Here is a 21,961-nt window from a genome sequence, read left to right on the forward strand (position 1 = left end):
CACTGCCGGTGCTCCTCGGAGAGGGCATTTCCCGCCGCATCCAGGGGAAGGGCTGGCTCCCCAGCGTTCCGGGGGTGCTGGGCAAGGGCTGGCTCCCCAGCGTTCCGGGGGTGCTGGGCAGGGCTGGCTCCCCAGCGTTCCGGGGTGCTGGGCAGGGCTGGCTCCCAGCGTTCCGGGGGTGCTGGGCAGGGCTGGCTCCCAGCGTTCGGGGTGCTGGGCAAGGGCTGGCTCCCCAGCGTTCCGGGGGTGCTGGGCAAGGGCTGGCTCCCCAGCGTTCCGGGGGTGCTGGGCAGGGGCTGGCTCCCCAGCGTTCCGGGTGCTGGGCAAGGGCTGGCTCCCAGCGTTCCCGGGGGTGCTGGGCAAGGGCTGGCTCCCCAGCGTTCCGGGGGTGCTGGGCAAGGGCTGGCTCCCCAGCGTTCCGGGGGTGCTGGGCAAGGGCTGGCTCCCCAGCGTTCCGGGGGTGCTGGGCAAGGGCTGGCTCCCCAGCGTTCCGGGGGTGCTGGGCAAGGGCTGGCTCCCCAGCGTTCCGGGGTGCTGGGCAGGGCTGGCTCCCAGCGTTCCGGGGTGCTGGGCAGGGCTGGCTCCCCAGCGTTCCGGGGGTGCTGGGCAAGGGCTGGCTCCCCAGCGTTCCGGGGGTGCTGGGGAAGGACGAGCCCTGTGCTCCGTGCGGGCTGTGTGATCCGGAGCAGAGCGCTGTCTCCACGAGATGGCAGGAGCTCCCTTCCCTCTTCCCGGCCTCCGGAGCGGGCGCTGGCCAGCACAGCCGTTCTGAAGCGCTCGTGTGACAGCATCGTTATCCACGGCGCTCGCTACTCGGCACCTCAGCGTGTGCTCTCAGCTCGCGAGCTGCGTGGTGTGAGCTGAGCCAGCATTCCCTGCCTCTGGAAAGCTGTGCCTCCCGCACACAGCCGGCGTAGCGCTGCTGCTCCCGCTCTCACGGGCCCCCAGCCGCGAGAGAAGCATTCTGGCCACATACATCTTTAACTCCTTATCTTTCCCATTGCCATTTTGTTGCTGTTGGAGTGCGTTCCGTACTGTTCCCTCTGTGCTTGGCTGCTGCCTTCCTGTTTCAGTGTCAATGTGTTCCTGCCTAATTCCTACCCCTGGGTCTCGTGCTGCCCATTCCCACACTGATTCCCTCCCTGGTGTGTCCCTGGAAGCAGCTGGAAGCACTGAGCCCTGCCAGTGTGCTGCTGCTTCTGCTCCAGTTTGTCTTGGAATTCGGGCTCTGAAGCTTTGCTTGCACAGGGGTCAGGAGGGATTTCTTACCCTCGTGGTGAGCATCTTCCCCTGCACGTCCTCAGATGCTTGAATGAGAATTTCCAGTTTGGTTATTAATTGCAGTTCTGGCACAAGGTGTTTCTGTAGGGCATTGAGGTCCAGTTTTTATTAAATCCAGTCAGTTTTGCAATGTCCTGGTAATTAATCTGCCACCCAAACCCCAGCACTCCCAGCCTGCCTTGTACTGCCTGTCTGGTTGGGCACATTAAACATCCTGGAGCTCACAAAAATGGCTTGAAAGTTTCCTGAAAGTTATCTGTGATTAGCTGAGGTTGGGGTTGGTTCATAATCTTATTTAAACAGCCACTGTTGACTAGAAAATATCTTGTTGTTACCATCAAAAATGAAGATCCCACCCAGCATCTTCACAAGCACAAAGAACAGATATTTTATGCATTCCCTAATACTGAAAGTTACTGTATTCCTTCCCAATAACAGATCCAAGCTATTATAATGATTTCCCCATTATTGTTCTTGTAAAACATCCTTGTTGTCCTTTACCTTCTTGGGAAGCATTTATTTTTACTTGTCTCTGTCACTTTTGTCATATTTTGAGTGTATTTTGTAAGTGATCCCTTTGAGTACCCTCCACTAAGAGCAGGGCAGCGTGTCTGATTTTTATTTGGGAGACAGGTTTATCATTCCTGTTATTAGGAAGCAGCACCCTGGAGTATGGAGTGTACAGTGAATTTTCTTCCCAGGAGCTGGTGCAGGGCTGTGGGTTGGATTCGGGGTGAGGATAAACCACAACACAGAGTCGTTCCCTGGGGAGCTGAATTGGCTTCCCAGTGTCATAACCTGTCCCAGGATCTGGCAAGAAGTTATGCAAGAGTAATGAAGGAGTTTCAAAATTCTCGTGGCTCGTAATTAGGGCTGAATTACAGGACCAGTCTGGCTGCTCCTGGCAGGGTTGCACTGCAGCGATTCCATTCATGGAGGAGAAACCACCTCAGAAGGAACGAATGTATCAAAACTTGTGCATTTGAAGAAGCCCCCGAGCCAAAAAAGTGCCAGCTAGGGCAGAGCTTGGGCAGAGTCCTGTGGTTTTCCTGCCTTTTCGCTGTGGCCTAAGCCACTGCTGGAAAGCCTCCCTGTGTAATTCCCTGCCACCTCAGCTCTGCTAATTGGAAATAGGAAAAACCCCCGTTTCCCTCAGTTGTTGAAGCCACAAGGTGGTAATTTCATTCTCTCTCAGAGTGTTACTGCAGTGGTTATGAGGTTTGCCCTAATCTGCATTAATGCTGCCTTTTAGCATTGGTTTAGGAAGGAGACCAAAAACCCACACGGAGCTCCAAAGGGCTGTTATGGAACAGTGGCTGGCAGAGCACTGGAGAGCCATCCTTTATAGGGAATAATAAATGTTAATGCACTCCTTAGCATTTCAATGTCACGATTAAATATTCCAGAGCCTCCTTAATTGAATATTTTATATTCGTGCAAATGGCCCTGATCCTCACCATGGCATACTAATTCCCGGGAAGGGAGGGAGCCCAGGCTGCCATTGCTGCAGGGACACCCTGCAGGCAGGGCCTCTGCACAGGATTGCAGCCAGCAGCTCCAGGGCGAGTGCCTGGGCGTGAGGCAGCCATGTGGGGGTGATGGCAAGGCCTTTGCAGCTGGGGTTTGGGGTTCCAGAGCCACACAGTTGGTTTGCTGTTGGTTCTGTCAGTAAGGAAGTGTCTGAGGGGATTAAAATGCCACAGGTAGCAGCCACCAGCCTGTCAGGGACACCAGTGGGGGGTTGTGGAGTGCGAGAAATTCACCCTTCCCCTCGTGCTGCAGTTCAAGGAAGAGTCAGACTTCTGTTCCTTTAAAGCCAGGAACACTGGAAGGTTTGACAAGCTCCCCAACCTAATTCATGACCTGCTCAGGAGATGGTGGGGACCAGCTGAGGGAGCTGGAGGGGCTCAGCCTGGAGAAAAGGAGGCTCATGGGGGACCTTCTGGCTCTGCAATCCCTGACAGGAGGGGGGAGCCGGGGGGGTCGGGCTCTGCTCCCAGGGAACAGGGACAGGAGGAGAGGGAACAGCCTCCAGCTGGGCCAGGGGAGGCTCAGGTGGGACAGCAGCAGGAATTTCTGCCTGGAAAGGGTGGTCAGGCCCTGGCAGGGGCTGCCCAGGGAGGTTTGGAGTGCCCAGCCCTGGAGGTGTCCAAGGCAGGCCTGGCAGTGGCACTCAGTGCTCTGGGCTGGGGACAAGGTGGGGATGGGCACAGGGGGATCCATGGGCTGGGAGGGCTTTTCCAGCCTCAGGGATCCTGGGATTCCAAGTTTCCCAATTCAGTCCTCTCCCAGCAGAGCTCCAGTGCAGTGTGACTGGGAGTAGATCTTGCTCCAAATTCCTAATGCATTTCTTCCTTCACTTTCCCTCTTCCTCACATTTGAATGAGAATAATGAATACAAAATTACCAAGTCATTAAGATTCTGCAGGAGGTGGATTCTACCCCTTCTTTGGTGAGAATGAGGTTCATCCATCCCTTCATGGTGAAATTTAGTGTCAGTTGTACAGTTTTTATAATCTAACCACAGTTTCTTAGCTGCACCAGCTTTCTCTCCACTGAGACTGAGCACTGGTGGCATCTCCTTCCTTCCCATCTCTCCCGTTTAGATAAAATCTGATTTAACTGCAGCACTTCCGAGACAAGGAGAATAAAACCTGTTAATAACATTATTTTCCAAGAGTGTTGACATCCCAGCTGGCTGGAGCTCCCTGGGCCTGGGAGTTACACCGGCCGATGGAAAATCAGGATCTGCGAGGGCAGCACTAATGCAGGGAGAAGGGAGGCAGATGGCACTGAGGGTTGCTATGGATACTCCGGGCGCGTGGCTCGGCCGTCCCTTTGGATGGCAGCATTCCAGAGCCGTGGGCGCTGTGTGAGCGGGAGGGACCCGTTCAGCCCCCCGTGCTGCCCCAGGGCAGCAGTTACACCGGGAGAGACCCCCGTGCTGCCCCAGAGCAGCAGTTACACCGGCAGGGATCCATTCCAGCCCCTGTTCTGCCCCAGGGCAGCAGTTACACCGGCAGGGATCCATTCCAGCCCCTGTTCTGCCCCAGGGCAGCAGTTACACCGGTAGGGATCCATTCCAGCCCCCTGTGCTGCCCCAGAGCAGCAGTTACACCGGGAGGGATCCATTCCAGCCCCCCGTGCTGCCCCAGAGCAGCAGTTACACCGGGAGGGACCCCCGTGCTGCCCCAGAGCAGCAGTTACACCGGGAGGGACCCCCGTGCTGCCCCAGAGCAGCAGTTACACCGGGAGAGACCCCCGTGCTGCCCCAGAGCAGCAGTTACACCGGGAGAGACTCCCGTGCTGCTCCAGGGCAGCAGTTACACCGGGAGGGATCCATTCCAGCCCCCGTGCTGCCCCAGAGCAGCAGTTACACCGGGAGGGATCCATTCCAGCCCCCGTGCTGCCCTAGAGCAGCAGCTACACCGAGAGAGACCCCCGTGCTGCCCCAGAGCAGCAGTTACACCGGGAGGGACCCCCGTGCTGCCCCAGAGCAGCAGTTACACCGGCAGGGATCCATTCCAGCCCCCGTGCTGCCCCAGAGCAGCAGTTACACCGGGAGGGTCTGCCAGGGCACTGGGGAATGCTGGCCGTGAGGGCGGTGCTGCTTGGCAGTTCCTCCTGGGAATGAGGAGCATTCCTGAGAGGGTCCCTCGGTCCCGGCAGTGCCGCAGCTCCCTGGGGCAGCAGGGGAAACTGGTCAGTCTTTAGGACCGTCGTGTTTTGGGGAACTCGGTCCATGTAACCGTTCCTTATGCAGAGTTGGTGCATAGCCTGTGATTCCAGTGATCCCTGTTACTGATCCTTCTCCCTGTTCGTGCCTGGGGATCGCTGCGCTGGAGGAGATAATTCTGAGCTTGTGTTGCTAAAGAGCTTCGGGAAGAGATGCCCCTGGGAGCTGGAGCAGTGACTTTGATTTTACACTGCTGAAATACAGAACCAGTGGTCTGTACCTCCTGTGGTGCTGGCACCAGTGTGATCCCAGCTTCTGGAATGTTCCAGGCCAGGTTGGACGGGGCTTGGAGCAACCTGGGAGAGTGGAAGGTGTCCCTGCCCATGGCAGGGGGTGGCACTGGGTGGGCTTTAAGGTCCCTTTACAACCCAAACCATCCTGGGACTCTGTGATTATTAAAAACAAGTAAAGAAAGAGTATCCACCTATCCTGAGGAAACACAAACCTATAAATTAATTGTGAGGAATTGTCAGATTTCTGGACTTTGCTCAGCAACCTCTAATTAATTCTTGTTATTCCCTTTGCTTTCATAACTCATTTTTATTAAACCCAACATCTGTTGTCTGTTTGAAGTTGATGAAAACATTCTTTGTTTTCTATCATTGTTATTAAATTTCCAAAAGCAGCAGTAGCACCACAAAAATATCTTTCTTTCTTTTTCCTGCTCCCAGCCAGGAGGAGCTCCAGTGTTGGGAGAGGCTGCCCAGGGCAGTGATGGAGTCCCCAGCCCTGGGGGGATTTTAAATCCTTGTGGATGTGGCACTTGGGGACATGGGGCAGTGGTGGCCTTGGCAGTGCCAGGGATGGTTGGACTCCATGGGCTCAGAGGGCTTTTCCAACCTGAACGATTCCAGCCCAAACCAGTGTGGGACTCTATGACAGTCAGCATTGCTGATGGGCACATAATCAAGAAAAGGAAAGGAGCATAATTCAAATATTAGACCAAAAAGAGGAAGTTACTGGAATATTCTTTGGCTTCTGTTTGAAGAATTAACCACAGGTATAAAAGGAGACTCTGAAATACTCTACTAGCCTGTCAGAGGTGCAGAGGGGAAGGGTTCTGTGTTAGGAAGTGAGGGATGATCCTTCCTGGGAGTGCTTTTATTCTCTGGAGAATCTCTTGGCAGTTCTTCCCTCAGCAGGGAAAACCATCCTTCCCTTTGGTGTATTCCCTGCTCCTGCACAAACATCACCTGAGCTGCACTAATGACACTTCCTCTGCCCAGGTCTTTACTCAGAGTGACATCTGGCATGGTATGGAGATTGTTCTGTCCTTATGGTCTCATCTCAGTGTGTCCTCCCTTCCCAAATCATCTGCAGGAGATCATCGGGGTGTTTGTCCCTTAAGATGGAAACAGCTGTAAAACCAGTTCTTAGGGGGTGGCATGGGTGTGTTGTGGTGTGGGGAGGGAGGGGAGCAGGGAGCTGACTCTTCCCTCTGGAAGTGCCATTGGTGCTTCTCCAGTCCCTGCATTCCCAGCTGGGCCCTCTGCAGCCTCTCCCCAGCCCTGGCCACAGTACGAGTCAGCGGAAGGAAGAATCCCGAGCTCCCTGTCAGGGCTCATTTACGCTGCTGAGGGACCTCTGCCACCTCATGCCATGGAATGACCCTCAGATGAGCAGTTTTATTTGCCCACTCTCTGGGAGACAAAGTCAATTTTACCTGATATTCAGCTTCTGCTGCCCACGTTGAAGGAATTATAAATGTAATTAGCAGGCAGTAGCGTGGCAGTGACAGCTTGGAAATGCCAAACTGCTCACGCTTTTATGGGAAAAATCCATCCCTGTGCAAGCTGGGGGGCTGCCCGTGCTGGCTGCTCTCCCTGGGAAGAGAAAGGCAAAGAAACTGTTCCTGTGCCATAAAGGAAAAGCAGTTTTGTTGTTTGAAGGATTTGGGAGGTTTCCAAATTGTTCTGTTGAGAAGCAGTGAAATAAATATGTATTGTAAAATGACTTGAATTTGGGCTGGCACTAAAACTTCCCATAGAGCAGGGATCCTAAAAAGCTGTGAGAACTCCAGGCTGGGAATGGACAGGCATTGCTGCCTCCATGAGCTCCATAGGGTCTGGGAACAGAGGAATGATTTTGGCAATGGCACGATGCAATGGCCAGTCATTGCTGCAGGAGCCTGTAATGCAGATACCTGAGTGTGCATTTCCCACACACATCCTGCCACACGGGCATCCAGGGGCACTGATCCTGTTCCCCAGTGTCTTTGGGAAAGGGAGCCTGGTGAGGGGCACAGGAGGGACCATCCCAAATTCCCTCCACACCAGCTCCTCCAGGTCCCTGCCTGCCCCGGCAGCTCCAGGGTGCAGTTCCCTGCCATTAAGAACAGGAGCAGCAAGTCAGCCTTGGAAGTTTATTTATAGATCCCTGAGATGCACAGTCCTTGCATTCTATTAACAAGGTAGGAACAGGAGGAATTTTTGATCCGAGGCTGCATAAAATGCTGTGAATTCCTCCTGGAGGCTGCACTGGTTTAACCTCTGACAAGTGATTAATGATTCACTCCCAGAGCTTCACTGGTGGCTTGTGTAAGGCCTGTGTGGAGCACATGTGTTTAACCACCTCGTGCTCATGGAATACAGGTATCTGGGCTGGTTTGTGGGAATTAATCCGTGTTCAGCACCCCAGATTTGCCAGGAGCTGTAAAACAGGGATTATTCATCCGGAGAACATGTCATGACACAGCCAGTCCTACAAGGGGATGAGGCCAGTGCTTCCTTTTTTCTTCTGCTGATCTTCTCTGCCCATGTGCTGTTTGGCCACTGCTTTAGGCTGCAGGGCTGAAATGATCTGATCTCCCGGGCTTCCTCTCACTGCTGCTCCTGGGGAGCATCCACCAGGGATCCCTGGGGAGAGTGGAATTGCTTGGATTGTGCTCCCATGGTCAGCATGGTACTCAGCAGGGTCCTGCTGACCCTTCAGCAGAGCTTTGTTCACTTTTTAAAGGCTTTTCCTTTTCTTTGATGTTCTTCCCACCACTTGTTCTGCTCTGTCACACATCTCTTGCACAGGAACAGAGCCCGACCCCCCCGGCTCCCCCCTCCTGTCAGGGACCTGCAGAGCCAGAAGGTCCCCCCTGAGCCTCCTTTTCTCCAGGCTGAGCCCCCCCAGCTCCCTCAGCTGCTCCTGCTGCTCCAGCCCCTTCCCAGCTCCGTTCCCTGCCCTGCACACGCTGCAGCCCTGCAGTGTCTCCTGTCAGGAGGGTTGGTGCTCCCTCTGGCAGGAGGAGGATGCAGCCTGAGGAAGGCTCTGTGGCCCCTCAGGGTCAGGGGTCGTGGCTCCACAGCAGCTCGTGGGGTTTGGAGAAGGGAGACACTCCAGTCACACCACGTGCACAGGGACTGGGCTCTGAAAGCCATTAATCATGTGGCATTAAGGCAGTTAATCAAGTCTGGGGAACTGACAAAAGATCGTCCCTGAGGCTTTTTTCCCTTGAATATCTCTGGAAAATGGTAGTTTCAGTTTTCCACTTGGCTGCCCCTGCGGGAGCCTTCATTTCCTCCAGCAGAGCCCAAGGTCAGCCGTGAGCCGGCACATGCTGAGCTCGGAGCTGGGGCTGCCACCAGCACCACCAGTGCCAGCAGGTGTTCCAGGAGCTTACCTGGGGAAAGAGCAAGTGCTGCAGCCCTCGGGCCTTCTTGCCTGGAGCCTGAAATGCTCCTTGGCCAAAAGCACCCCAGGAGGTGTTCTGGGCAGTGTCAGCACCGAGCCCCGGGCACAGGCTTTGGTCACGCTCTCCCAGTTCCTGCTGAAACACCAATCCAGCTGATCTTCTCTCATTGCATAGTTTATGTCATTAACTCCAGGCTGAGTTGCTCCAGATGCTGGCTGTGCCCTCTTGGCTGGCAGCTGCTTCCTGTGCATCAGAGCCGGTGGTGCCAATGGCCAGGGCCGATGGCCGTGCCCGGGGCTGCTCCCGCAGCCATTTCTGGCTGCCCTGCCTGCTGCTCAACTCTCTGGGAGGATGAGAGTGGGGAGAGTGTGGGACAGCCCTGAGACCTCACCTAGTGCAGCCTTCCCACCTCCAGGGCCTCTGGAATGTGTGTACCAGGAGCCCTGTGGTGATGTCCCAGCTCTGCAGTCCCAGCACAGAGCTCACTGTCACTGTGGGGAAGGAACTGAAAATGCTGGGAGCAAAGAACAGTGAAATCCTCAGGATGTCACCCCAAAGTCACTCAGGGGTGATGCTGAGCTGTTTCCCCTCACAGGGATGTGATGCTTCCCTGGCAAATCCCACTCTGGGATTTGTGTGCACTGTGGGCAGCTCAGTGAAAGGCACACTGGGAAGGGATGGGGGGTTTTATTGGAGACTTGGAGCAGCCATGGACATGGAATGGCAGGGATAGATGGGATATCAGGAAGGAATTGCTGGCTGGGAGGGTGGGCAGGCCCTGGCACAGGTTGCCCAGAGAAGCTGTGGCTGCCCCTGGATCCCTGGAAGTGTCCAAGGCCAGGTTGGAGCACCCTGGGCTAGTGGAAGGTGTCCCCGCCATTTCCTCCTTCCCAAATGGAACAAGGAGCAGCTGGTTGTGTCCTCTTGCAGGACTGCTCTGGAGCAGGGTAATTATCCCATCATTCCTGTGTGGAAGAGGGCTCAGGCCATGTTCTCCATCCAGTCCTGCTGATGGCAATGCCAGCAGTCCTGTTGCGGGTGCCCCTTCCCGGGAAGGCAGGTGGAGCAGCTTCCCATCGCTGCTCCCTGTAATTGCCGCCGGGAGCAGCAGGTGGCGGGCCCAGCCTGGATATCAGCCCTGCTCCCAGCCGCTGGAATGACCGGGAACAGCGACACGGCAGCCTTGGAACACCTGTTTAATTCGTGTTTCTTCCCTTGCTTGAGCACCGCAGCGGGTTGGGATGAACCGTGTTGGCTCCTCGTGCGGGTCCTGCAAATGCTTTCTCCGGGAAGGAGACGCCGTGGAATAAACTTCCAGCTGAATAGACTGCCCAGCCAGGGAATAGACCCCCCACTGAATAGCCCCCCCAGCTTTTTCTGCCTGGGGAGGAACATTCCAGCGTTCATGGGGTTGAAGATCAGCCCAGGCCGTGGGTGATCCCCTCAGCTGGGTGTCCAAAGTGCAGCATGGTGGGTCCTGACAGATTCTCTGCTCCTCTTGTTTCACCTCATGCCTTGAAGTCTGGGGGAGGGCTTGGAATTTATAAACTCCCAGACTGGTTTGGGTTGGAAGGACCTTAAAGCCCATCCAGTGCCAGCCCCTGCCATGGGCAGGGACACCTTCCACCAGCCCAGGGTGCTCCAAGCCCTGTCCAACCTGGTCTTGGACACTTCCAGGGATCCAGGGGCAGCCACAGGCTCTGTGGGCACCCTGTGCCAGGGCCTGCCCACCCTCCCAGGGAAGAATTCTTTCCATGTATGTGCTTCCCAACAGAAACAGTGACTGGAAATTTGTCCACAGAATCACCCTCCTCTGGAGCAGCAGGAGGGGCTGAGGGAGCTGGGGGGGGCTCAGCCTGGAGAAAAGGAGGCTCAGGGGGGACCTTCTGGCTCTGCAACTCCCTGACAGGAGGGGGGAGCCGGGGGGGGTCGGGCTCTGCTCCCAGGGAACAGGGACAGGAGGAGAGGGAACGGCCTCCAGCTGTGCCAAGGGAGGCTCAGGTGGGACAGCAGCAGGAATTTCTCCCTGGAAAGGGTGGTCAGGCCCTGGCAGGGGCTGCCCAGGCTGGTGGTGGAGTCCCTACCCCTGGAGGGTTTTCAAAGCCCTGTGGATGTGGCACTTGGGGACATGGGGCAGGAGAGCCTAAAGCCTGACAGGACTGCAGGCTCAGCCCTGGAGGCCAAACCCAGGCTGGTTTTTAGCACAGTGGTTTTTGTCTGTGCTGTGGCAGTAGGGAGCAGGAGGTGCTGCAGGAGGTGCAGCTGCACTGCTCCTCACTGGAATGCCTTCCTGCTCCTCACTGCAATGCCCTCCTGCAGCTGCACTGCTCCTCACTGCAATGCCTTCCTGCAGCTACACTGCTCCTCACTGCAATGCCCTCCTGCTCCTCCCCTCAGCCCCGAGCACAGAGCAGCACAGCAGCAGGATGAACGGACCAGGGAGCCATTTGGAAGGGTTTTAAACCCTGGTTGCACATCAGTCTGCAGTGTCCTCACTCCATTAATATTCCAGGGGAGGAATGTAACACAGCTATCTCCTGATTACGCTGCTGATTATGGGGCATCATTACCTGTCCCTCTCGGAGCTCTCAGCCAGCTCTGTGCTTTGAAGCTGCACACAAATAATGAAGGTGCAGAGCTGAGAGCACCTTCTCTCTCTGTATCTCCAGGTAAAATCCCTGCTTTGATTTATTACCTCCCCTAAGAAAAGCAGGACATAAATTACGGAGCGTTGCCGGATCTCTCCGCTCTCCCAGACAAGGCTATTTGCTAAATAGTCTATTTGAAGGTCTTTTGATGCTGCCAAACATCCTGGCAGGGTTTACCTGGAAACAGGGGTTCTTGATGAGTTCCACTGTTCAGATAGAAAGGAGTTTCTTTTCTCACTCAGGAGATGTGTCTGAAATGGGGAACACAGTCCATGCTTTTCATCTGTAGCCATGGGATCATCCTCAGTGGGTAGGGAGAGTTCCAGCCATGGGATTTCTGAAGAGGTCTGTCCATGGGTTCAGGGTCAGCCTGCAGGGCAGACAGACAAAGAACAAAGTGAGAGAACTAAACTAAACTCGGGGCACACGTTGTCCTTCGTGTGCAAGAGACCCAAAGCTGGACACAGCCCTCCAGTGGTTGAGGAACACTTGTGTGGAGCTGCTGGAACTGCAGCAGCCCCAGGGAGTCCCATGGACTTGTGTGTCCAAGTGGAATGAGCCATTCTCCTCTCTGGGGAGGCTGTCCTTGGCCATCACCCAGCTCCCCTGGGCCCCTCTACCCCCTAGGGACAGATCTCCATCAGTGCTGCCAGTGAGGTCCTTCTCTGACATTTGCACTGTTTATCTTGCTTGTCCTCCTAGGCTCTTCTTCATCATAAATTGAAGTGTTTTTTGTTCAAATCTGTCTTCCAGTTGTCACAATTCCCTGGAATTGTCAGTCTGTTTGCCCAGGCTGCTCACAGACTGCCCCAGGTGGGTCCCTGCTGTGCCTGCCATGCCTGGGGTGCTTTCCCAGGCCCAGGCTGTTCAGGGCACAGCCAGACAATACCAGCAAGGGTATGCAGAGACACACTCAGCTGTCCCTGGTCATGGATAACTGCTCTCTCAGTGGGATGTTCTGGCTTCCTACCTCTGCTTTGTTCCATCCATGTTTCCCTGGCTCGCTTGGAAATGTCAGGCCAAAGAGCCTCAGAAGGATTATTAAAGTCAGAATAAATGACATTTACTGTCTGGTGCTTTCCCAAAGCCTGTTAGCCAGGCACAGGGAACATGAGGGGTTTTAAACCCTGCCTGCCTGTTCCTTTCCCTTTTTTCTGCCGTGTCTCTTCCAAGAATAAATCCCCTTGGAGTTTTGCTGGGATAAATAATGACTGAGTGGATGTGATCGTTACCTGCAGCACTGGGCACAGTGCCCTGAGGGCAGGGAGGGCTCAGCTCACACAGTGAGCTCTGCTCTGGAACAAACCCTGGCACCAGGAGGGACAGGGACAGGACTGGGAGCACTGGGAGCTTCACCCCCTGCTGTGCCCTGTCCTGGAGAGGATCCTCAGAGCTCCCACAGCCCAGAGGTCCGGGAAAAGCCTTGTTCTCATGGCAGATATCATGTCAAAAAAGCTTTAGGCTGTCCTGGAATCACGGAGTTGTTTGGGTTGGAAAATCCCTCCCAGCCCATGGATCCCCCTGTGCCCATCCCCACCTTGTCCCCAGCCCAGAGCACTGAGTGCCACGGCCAGGCCTGCCTTGGACACCTCCAGGGCTGGGCACTCCAAACCTCCCTGGGCAGCCCCTGCCAGGGCCTGACCACCCTTTCCAGGAGAAATTCCTGCTGCTGTCCCACCTGAGCCTCCCCTGGCCCAGCTGGAGGCCGTTCCCTCTCCTCCTGTCCCTGTTCCCTGGGAGCAGAGCCCGATCCCCCCCAGCTCCCCCCTCCTGTCAGGGATTGCAGAGCCAGAAGGTCCCCCCTGAGCCTCCTTTTCTCCAGGCTGAGCCCCCCCAGCTCCCTCAGCTGCTCCTGCTGCTCCAGCCCCTTCCCAGCTCCGTTCCCTTCCCTGCACACGCTCCCAGTGGGATTTCCCTGGCACACTGAGCTGGCCACTGGGCTCTCCTCTTTCAGGACCACTTCCCACCTGAGCAGAGTCTTCCAAGGAATAAACAGGTTTGGCTTTGGGGTTCCAGTCCCTTCCCAGCATTTGCTGCACGTGCCAAGAGCAGCCCAAGGATTGCTGCAGTCGTGGCAAGTGTTTCCTTGGCTGTGATTTCCCAAAAGCTTTCAGCTCTCCCGTGGCAGTTTGTCTCTAATTGCAGAAATAACGAAATGCCTCTGAGCATATTTATTCACTTGAGTTTTATTTTAGTTACTCATTACAGCAGTGTTAGTAACAGCCTGCAGGGAAGGAGCAGGATTGCATTGGAGCCGCAGAGAGCCAGAGACAAGTTGGTTTAAAATTTTGCTTAATGGACTGTTACGTCCTCAGCAGAGTTTTTCTTCCCTGCCATTTTTATTTCCCCTTTTGCCACTTGATGTCTCAAAACCAGAAATAAAAGTCAACTGAGTTATCAAATGCCACGAGTGCCAGGTTTGGTGAAAATCAGCCCTTCAGGGAAATTGATTTTATTGCCAGTGAAATATGAAATCTGATGTTATTTGCTGTGGAAGGTGAGCCTTGCTTTGTTAGCACACTGTGGACTCATTCCTCGCTGAAACTAAAGGTTGGGTTTGGCTGCTCAGGAGCTGTTCAGAGATGGAAGAGAGAGAAAGGACTGGCTGGATACCCAGGACAGGGAAACTGATGATGGAATTGCTGATTTATGCCAGAAATCTGGGAATACATGACCTCAGAGGCTGGAGCTGAAGCCACCCTGTGCCTACAGGTGGGGGCAGACCCTTGGCACTGGTGGTGTGTCTTGCACAGCATCACTACTCAGAGTTATCCTTGTTCATGTCTGCCAGCTCTTCCTCCAGCCCAGAATGAACTGCACCACTCAGTCCATCCCTGAGCTCTTCCCTGGGAGAACCCTCCTGCTGCTGCTCCAAGGAGACAAGAGGCTCTTTGAGCATCAGAGTAACAAACTCATTCTATATCCAGCCTTCTTTGAGTTGAAATCTGCCAGTTCTGGGTAGAACTCCCCTCTCTGTGGGTCTGGCTTGGGTAGGAAACGCTGTCAGTGTGTCCCTGCCCAGGGGGACACAGCAAAGCCTTGGTGTGTGTGGCAAACTGATCTCCAACCCTGGACACATTCCCTCTTGTGTCCTTCTGCTGACAAGGGCTGGGAGAAGATCTGCTTCATCCCACCAGAGCTGGGCTGGGATTGTCCTACAGAACCCTTGGAGAGGGGGATGGGATCCTGCTTTGCCCACCCAAACCTCCCGTGGCCCCTCGTGGCTCGATGCTCCCACTGTGCCACACACAGGAAGGTCCTGTGTCCTTTGACAATGAGGTTGTTCTGGAGTGGGTCAGGCTTGGCAGAGATCTCTGGGTCTTCCAGGACATCCTTGCTGTTGGTTCCATGAGGGACTTGGTGCCATCCTCCTCCTCCTCCTCTCGCAGGGTCAGGCTGGGATAACATCCTCCCCCCTGGATAAATCAGGATGGCTGAGAGTCTCCAGAGAGAATTCCCTGCTTACATGACAGTGGTTCTGGGAAAGCAGGGGAGCAGACAGCAGCACACAGGAAAGATTTAGTGCCTGACAATTTTTCTGTCTTTCAAGTGGTCATCTTTCACTTCAGGTGAAGCAAAACTGGGGCTGAGTGACATTTCTCTAATGCAATTAATTATTTATGTTTTTCTGCAAGCAGCAATCACGGGGAGCAGCTCTGCAGTGAAATTTATATCTCAATTGATTTTTAAAGCAAACCCTGCAGTGGGTGCAGGGGCTGTGCCAGCCCCAGGCAGGCATTTTCAGGAGGAATTTCTCCCTGGAAAGGGTGGTCAGGCCCTGGCAGGGGCTGCCCAGGGAGGTTTGGAGTGCCCAGCCCTGGAGGTGTCCAAGGCAGGCCTGGCCGTGGCACTCAGTGCTCTGGGCTGGGGACAAGGTGGGGATGGGCACAGGGGGATCCATGGGCTGGGAGGGCTCTTCCCATGCCTGCTCTGTGTCACCTGGGATTATGATCCATGTGTTTCTCCCTGACTGCCTTTTCCTCAGCCCATCCAACAAGCTGCATCAGCTGTTATCCCCCAGCTGTAACACACACGCCTCGTTCTGCCTTTAAAACTTCCCAGACAGTCACTTCAGGATGTCACATTGGCAAAGGAGTGCCAGTCTTTCCCTGGATTTTGATGTTTAATGTGCCCCTCTGTGGCTCAGCCTGGAATGCTGCATATGGAACCCCAGGCTGGATAATCACTGTTGTTAATGCGAGTGGCCCCCGAGAACCCAAACAACTGAAGTGGGCAATTACCTGATTTTAAATGTAATTAAAACATGATCCTCACAGGGAGAGAAGTTTTCATGTGATCACAGGATTCATTTCAATAAAAGCTCCTGGCACTTCACTCTGAGGAGTGCTGGGTGTTTGCAGCCTCCAGGGAGGGAGAGCTGAGGTGTAGGGTGATTCCATGGCCTGGAGTTAGGGAAGAAAGGCTGGGAGAGCTGGGGAGTTCCCCTGGAGAAGAGAAGGATCCAGGGAGACCTGAGAGCCCCTTGTAGGGCCTAAAGGGGCTCCAGGAGAGCTGGAGAGGGACTGGGGACAAGGCATGGAGGGACAGGACACAGGGAATGGCTTCCCACTGCCAGAGGGCAGGGAGAGATGGGATATTGGGAAGGAATTGCTGGCTGGGAGGGTGGGCAGGCCCTGGCACAGGTTGCCCAGAGAAGCTGTGGCTGCCCCACCCCTGTGGATGCCACGGCAGGGATCAGCTCACAGACGTGGCTGTTCTGCTCTCAGAGCCCATTTGAAGCTTTCACAATTATTTTGTTCAAAAGGAAAGCTCCTTTCAGAGTTTATTGTGTGTCACATGAGCCAGTTAATGCCAGGAGAGTGAGTTTAATTATCCCCCTGTTAAATTGCAGCAGAGTTGAGGGGTGCTGCTCTCTCACCCTTTCAGCCCTGCCTCTGCCGTGCATCCGTGTGGCAGCGGCAGGGAAAGGCTGGGAATTGCTTCTGTTATGTCCACGGAGCTTAAATGAGCCCCAAATTAAAATGATGGGCATATCATGGCTGCAGATTAATGGCCTTAGCAGCTGAAATGACAAATCTGTAAGTGAGTTAAGTATAATCCAGGTTCCTTGTGCCTCTGCCCTCAGAGCCTGGCATTTTCCATCGGCTCAGACACAGTGGTTCCCGCAGCACTTAACGGAGCTGGAAGCAAAAGCACAATAAAAGTGGATCCCCCAGCGACCACGCTAAGTGAGGGAGTGGATAATGGGGTGGTTAATGCTGTTAAATACCTGGTGCTCAGTGCTGGCAGCTCGATTGCCTTTGCCAGTAAAAAGTTTTAAGTGGTTGCAGGGCCTGGCTTTGGAAGCTTTCCCTGCAAATAACTGAGCCACTGGGTAAATGAGACTGGAGCAAACTGGGGTGGTGCTTTATTCCCCTTTCTGCGTGTTGCTTTTTTGGAAGGCTGTATTTTAAAACGTTCCATGTGTTCTCAGGACTCTCTGCTCTGCTGGAGTTTGGGATGAGGGTCCAGAAGTGGGAAGGGGAGGAGAGTGCCCAGAGCCCTGGAGCCTCCTGGGCTGCCAGGAGTGGGTTGGGACAGCCTGGCTGGGACAGACTCACCTCTGGCTGCAGCTCTTGGGGGGCTGGACGAGCTGACCTCTTGCAGACCCTTCCAGCTGTTCCATCAGCTCCACTTGGTGAAAAAGGGAAAGAAGTCTGCTCAGCCCTTGGTTGGTTTGTCCCTGTGCTTGGAGGGGGAAGTGAAATGGGAAGTGAAACCAAGCAGCCTCCATTTGCAGCTGCTTGTGCACAATCTAATGAAGCAGTTTAAGGGGTGTGATCCTGAGGTGTGCAGTTTATTGAACACTTGGTTAACTATTCAATTAGTCTGTGTTTGGGATAATTCCAGTTCATGGGAGGATCAATTACTTGATTTAGAAGAAAATAAAGCATAAAACTTTAATTCCAAGAGTGGTAGAAGGTCAGTAATTGTCACAGATGGATTTTGGTACCATAATCATGACCAGTATTCTCCCAACTAGACAAATACTGCCCAGCCAGGCAGTGAGGGGAGAGCCAACTGTGCCACCTTAGAGAGGGACCAGAAACTCTTCCAAACCTGCAGGGTTCCTTTAAGGAAAAGGGCTGAGTGATTTTGTTTTTTGTTTTTTTTTTTTTTTTTTTGTCTCAAGGAAAAGGTTGAACTGAAGGGCAGGAGAGATTTGGGAAATAATCCCCTTCTCCACGGCCGCTATTCCAGTGCTTCCTGTGTGACAGCAAATCCCTGGGGATTAAACCCTGTCACTGTGTCAGATCCCTGCATGGCTCGTGCTCAACCCCCCAGCTTGGCTTGTGACAGGTCCAATCCAGAGCTTTCCATGGCTCCATCAGACCGGGATGTTCCTCAGATTAAATCTGATGACATCATCTCAGAGTAATTTCTGCCAAGGATCCCACATTCCTGAGTTCCTCTTGAGGGCTGGAACCCAGGACTGCCAAAGTTGTGCAGCCCTGCTCTTCTCTTGAAGGTCAGTGGCACGTCAGCCACTTGCTCTTCTGAAAATAGGCTCTAATTTCCCCTTTCAGCCCTTTGATTGGTTTGACATTTCCCAGGGTGGAAGGTAATTGGGAGGTTTATTACACATTTCTGTTAAGTACAAGATGAGAACATTTAAATACCTGGTGTGGAAGGAGCAGCAAAGGGAGACAGAACCTCCTTGCTGCTGCACAGGGCTGGGAGTGACTGTCAGCACTGCAGCCACCAAAGGACACCTGGAATCAGGATCCAGGGAGACTCCTTCCCCTCCTGACTGTGGTTTGCTGTCAGTCACTCCCTGCTCCTTCTCACTGGAGGCTGGGAAGAGATGCTGGGCTCCCCTGGGATCCCTCCATCCTGCACAGCTTCTGGGACTTGGGGATTTCACTGGTTTGTTTTGATCCCACCCTGACAAACCCTTCCTGTGACATCCAAACTTGGAATATCCATAAATTGTTGAGTTCAGAAGGGAAATAGGAGAAGCTCCATTCAATACCCCTCTCTGCCTGTGTCAATAATTTCATTTGATGGAGTTAAAGCTCATGTCATAATTACAGCTGGGTGACAGAAAACTCTGAAGATCTTTCCTTGAGCTTCAACCAATCAGCCCCAGGGCAGGGGGGTGGAAAGAGATGATCCATCCCAAACCACTGTGGGATTCCATGACTCCTTGAAAACAGAGTAGAATTTATACTCTTCTCTTGGCTCTCAGGAGCTTCCTAAGAAGCTGCACTGCTGGAGGAGGCACTTTCTGGTGCTGCCTGGGATGGCTCTACTTAAACAGAATCCAAAATCAGTAGTGGAGGATCACGCTTGGGAAACTCTCCTGGCCTCCCCTCTTGGAATTCATCTACCAGGGAAATACAGGGAGAGACAAAGAGAGTCCTGGAGCAGGTCCCAGGCAAAGGTGGCTCGTTGTGTGCAAAGGTACAGCTAAAGCTTCAGCAGCTCCTCCTTTGGTGCACACCTGACAGCTCCATCTGTGCATTGGAGAGGCACATCCCAGGGAAGGAGTGTGCACTGACCCTGGAGAGGCACATCCCAGGGGATGGGTGTGCACTGACCCTGGAGAGGCACATCCCAGGGGATGGGTGTGCACACACTGACCCTGGAGAGGCACATCCCAGGGGATGGGTGTGCACTGACCCTGGAGAGGCACATCCCAGGGGATGGGTGTGCACACACTGACCCTGGAGAGGCACATCCCAGGGAATGGGTGTGCACTGACACTGGAGAGGCACATCCCAGGGGATGGGTGTGCACTGACACTGGAGAGGCACATCCCAGGGAAGGAGTGTGCACTGACCCTGGAGAGGCACATCCCAGGGAATGGGTGTGCACTGACACTGGAGAGGCACATCCCAGGGAAGGAGTGTGCACTGACCCTGGAGAGGCACATCCCAGGGGATGGGTGTGCACACACTGACCCTGGAGAGGCACATCCCAGGGAATGGGTGTGCACACACTGACCCTGGAGAGGCACATCCCAGGGGATGAGTGTGCACACACTGACCCTGGAGAGGCACATCCCAGGGGATGAGTGTGCACACACTGACCCTGGAGAGGCACATCCCAGGGGATGAGTGTGCACACACTGACCCTGGAGAGGCACATCCCAGGGGATGGTGTGCACTGACACTGGAGAGGCACATCCCAGGGGATGGAGTGTGCACACACTGACCCTGGAGAGGCACATCCCAGGGGATGGGTGTGCACTGACCCTGGAGAGGCACATCCCAGGGGATGAGTGTGCACACACTGACACTGGAGAGGCACATCCCAGGTGGCTTTAGTTCATCACCCTTCTAGATAATCAGCAGTAACAGCTCCTGATTTCTCTCTGGTGACTCGAAGCAGGATGTCCTGGCTGACACTGGGCAAAAGGCAGCCTCATTAATGCCCAGGTGTGTCTGTTGTGCTGAGCCCCTGGAGGTGCTTCCCTAAGGAAAACATCCCGGGAGTTTCTGCTGCTCCCTCAGCCAGTGGCTGCTGTAGGCCGTGGATCTGAGCAGCCTTGACGTGGCTCCCGTGGAATGCCACAGTGCCATGGCATAATGTCACAGTGCCATGGCATAATGCCACAGTGCCATGGCATGGCTGGGCTGGGAGGGACCTGTGGAGATGCCAGGCTGCTCCCTGGGCAGCCTGTTCCCTGCTCTGCCACCTCCCAGCAATTCCTGCTCTCCCCGTGCCACACACGGAGCCAGCATGGATAACTGAGCTGATTTCCTGGCATTCCTCATTACTGCTCTGCTCTGGGGCTCATCTGAATGGTATGGCCTGGCTCTTTGATAGTGCTGGGGGCTCAGGGGGGTTCTGACACCCTTCTGGAAGAAGTCAAGACATGCAGACTGTGGAACATTTACCACTTGGTACCTTGTGGGATTGGCTTTTTTATTGAGTTGTTTTAACAGAGAACAATAAAACTGCTCTCAGATGTGAAATGTGGAGTTTGTTGATTGCTGTTATTATCATATTATTGTATTTTCTATTCTAATATTATTATATCATTGAGTGCTACTACTGAGTGTCGTTATATGTGGAGTTTATTCAGTGCAAACTGAACTGGCAATCTCTTGGTCCTTCCCAGGTGCTGCTCCAGTGGTCCCAGCCCAACAGAAGAGCCCCTGTGCTGTGGATGGCTTGGCCTGGGTCTGCAGGGTGCCATGGAGTCAGCTTCCTGATTTTCCACACCTAAACAGGTAAGGGGTGTTTCTCTCACCAGAACTCAGATCCTTCTTCTTCACCTAAATTGAAATATGGAAGGACTGGAGGTACCAGGAGTCCTCATCTGACATCCTTGGAACTGGCAGCCCCCTCCAGCACCCAGCAGCTGCCTTGCCCTGCTTTGCCTGGGGTGCAGGGCCCTCAGAGGGGTTCTGGAATATCCTAAAACCTCCACTGCAAGGTCCTCCTTCTTGCACAGCTGGCAGTGTGGGACTCAGGAGTTCAGCTGGTGGGCTTGAGGTCTCACTTTATGGAGTTCTGTGCTTCCAAATCCAGTGCTGCTTGACAGGCTTTGCAGATGCTCTGCAGCAGGCTCAGATCATTGCAGCCAATCCCCCCAAAGCCTTTGATAGCCCAGGCTGAGGAGCTGAAGTGAGTAACTGTGTGGGAGTCGAGTGTTCCTGGTGCTCACACCACTGCAGATGCAAGCACAGCCACCAGATTTATTTCCACAACCCCAGTGACACAGGGAAGTGTCCCTTCCCCACCAGTGCACCTGGAGCTTATTTTATTGGGGCATTCCATGGTGCCAGGAAGCTCCTTTGTTCCCATCCCTGTGCCACCTCAGCTCTGCTGCTTCCCCCTGGGATTTTGGCTCTCCTTGACTGGTGCAGGCAGCAGATTTGCTGCCAGGGACAGGTTTTTTTCCACCAGCATTGGCTGGTCCACACTCCTGGCACTCTGGGAATGCCTGCCCTGCCAGCCAGAGCTTATGGATTGCTCCCTCCTGATTCCAGTCCTTTCCTCAGCTCCTGTTTCCCGTCCCAGCACCCTGCCAGGCTCTGGGAAACAGGCAGTTTAATCCACCAATCACCTGTGCTGGGGCTTGCACGAGTTTGGGAGATTTTGGGCTGCTGATGGTGGGGACAAGAGTTTGCAGAGTTGGGTGAGTGGTATTTGTTGGAATTACAGGTGTTGTGTCAGAGCTGCACAGAGCTGCATGAGGAGTTCAGTGATGGTATCACACAACTCAGGCTCAGAGGAGCCAGAATAAATCAAATTTCAGCAGGAATAAACAATACATGGCCAGATTGGAACCAAGTCCTGTAAAAACCCTGACTTCACCTGTAGGTTTCTCTGGGAGCTGGGTGGTTCTTGGAGCACCCTGGGACCGTGGAAGGTGTCCCTGCCCATGGCAGGGGTGGCACTGGATGGGCTTTTCCCTTCCAGCCAAACCATCCCAGGACTCCATGAACAGTGCAAGGGAATTAAGAGGGCAAAAAGCACTATTTTATTGTTTTCTGTGAGTAGGACCTTTCACTGCATGGAAAGTGAGCCCACAGTTCCCCTACAGCCGTAATTCCAGCCTGGAATCCCCTCACAGGTCAGTGAGGTTGCTCAAAGCCACTGAAGCATAACAGGGGCTCAGCAATAAAATAGGAAAAAAACATGCCTGTTGTTATAGCACCAAAAAAAGTGCAATTATGTCTTGATCACAGCTCAGGGATTACATGTTTTTAATGAAGTGAA

General features: G+C 54.1%; 1 protein-coding gene across 21 annotated transcripts in view; it reads left to right on the forward strand.

Annotated features, from left to right (window-relative positions):
* FANCM (FA complementation group M) overlaps nucleotides 1-21,961 on the forward strand; it is a 316,043-nt gene that overhangs the window by 66,142 nt on the left and 227,940 nt on the right. The window contains exon 24 of one of the 21 annotated variants that reach the window (XM_050335693.1): nucleotides 15,931-15,951. The exons of 19 other annotated variants lie outside the window; for them this stretch is intronic. The gene's annotated coding sequence lies outside the window, so the exon portion shown is untranslated. Of the gene's footprint in view, nucleotides 1-9,426; nucleotides 9,479-15,930; nucleotides 15,952-21,961 lie in introns of those variants that run through there. One more of the 21 variants, XM_050335680.1, reaches the window with a different exon arrangement.

This window comes from Myiozetetes cayanensis, unplaced genomic scaffold, assembly GCF_022539395.1.
Source record: "Myiozetetes cayanensis isolate MyiCay16 unplaced genomic scaffold, myiCay2020 scf6-25, whole genome shotgun sequence".
Taxonomy (NCBI): domain Eukaryota; kingdom Metazoa; phylum Chordata; class Aves; order Passeriformes; family Tyrannidae; genus Myiozetetes; species Myiozetetes cayanensis.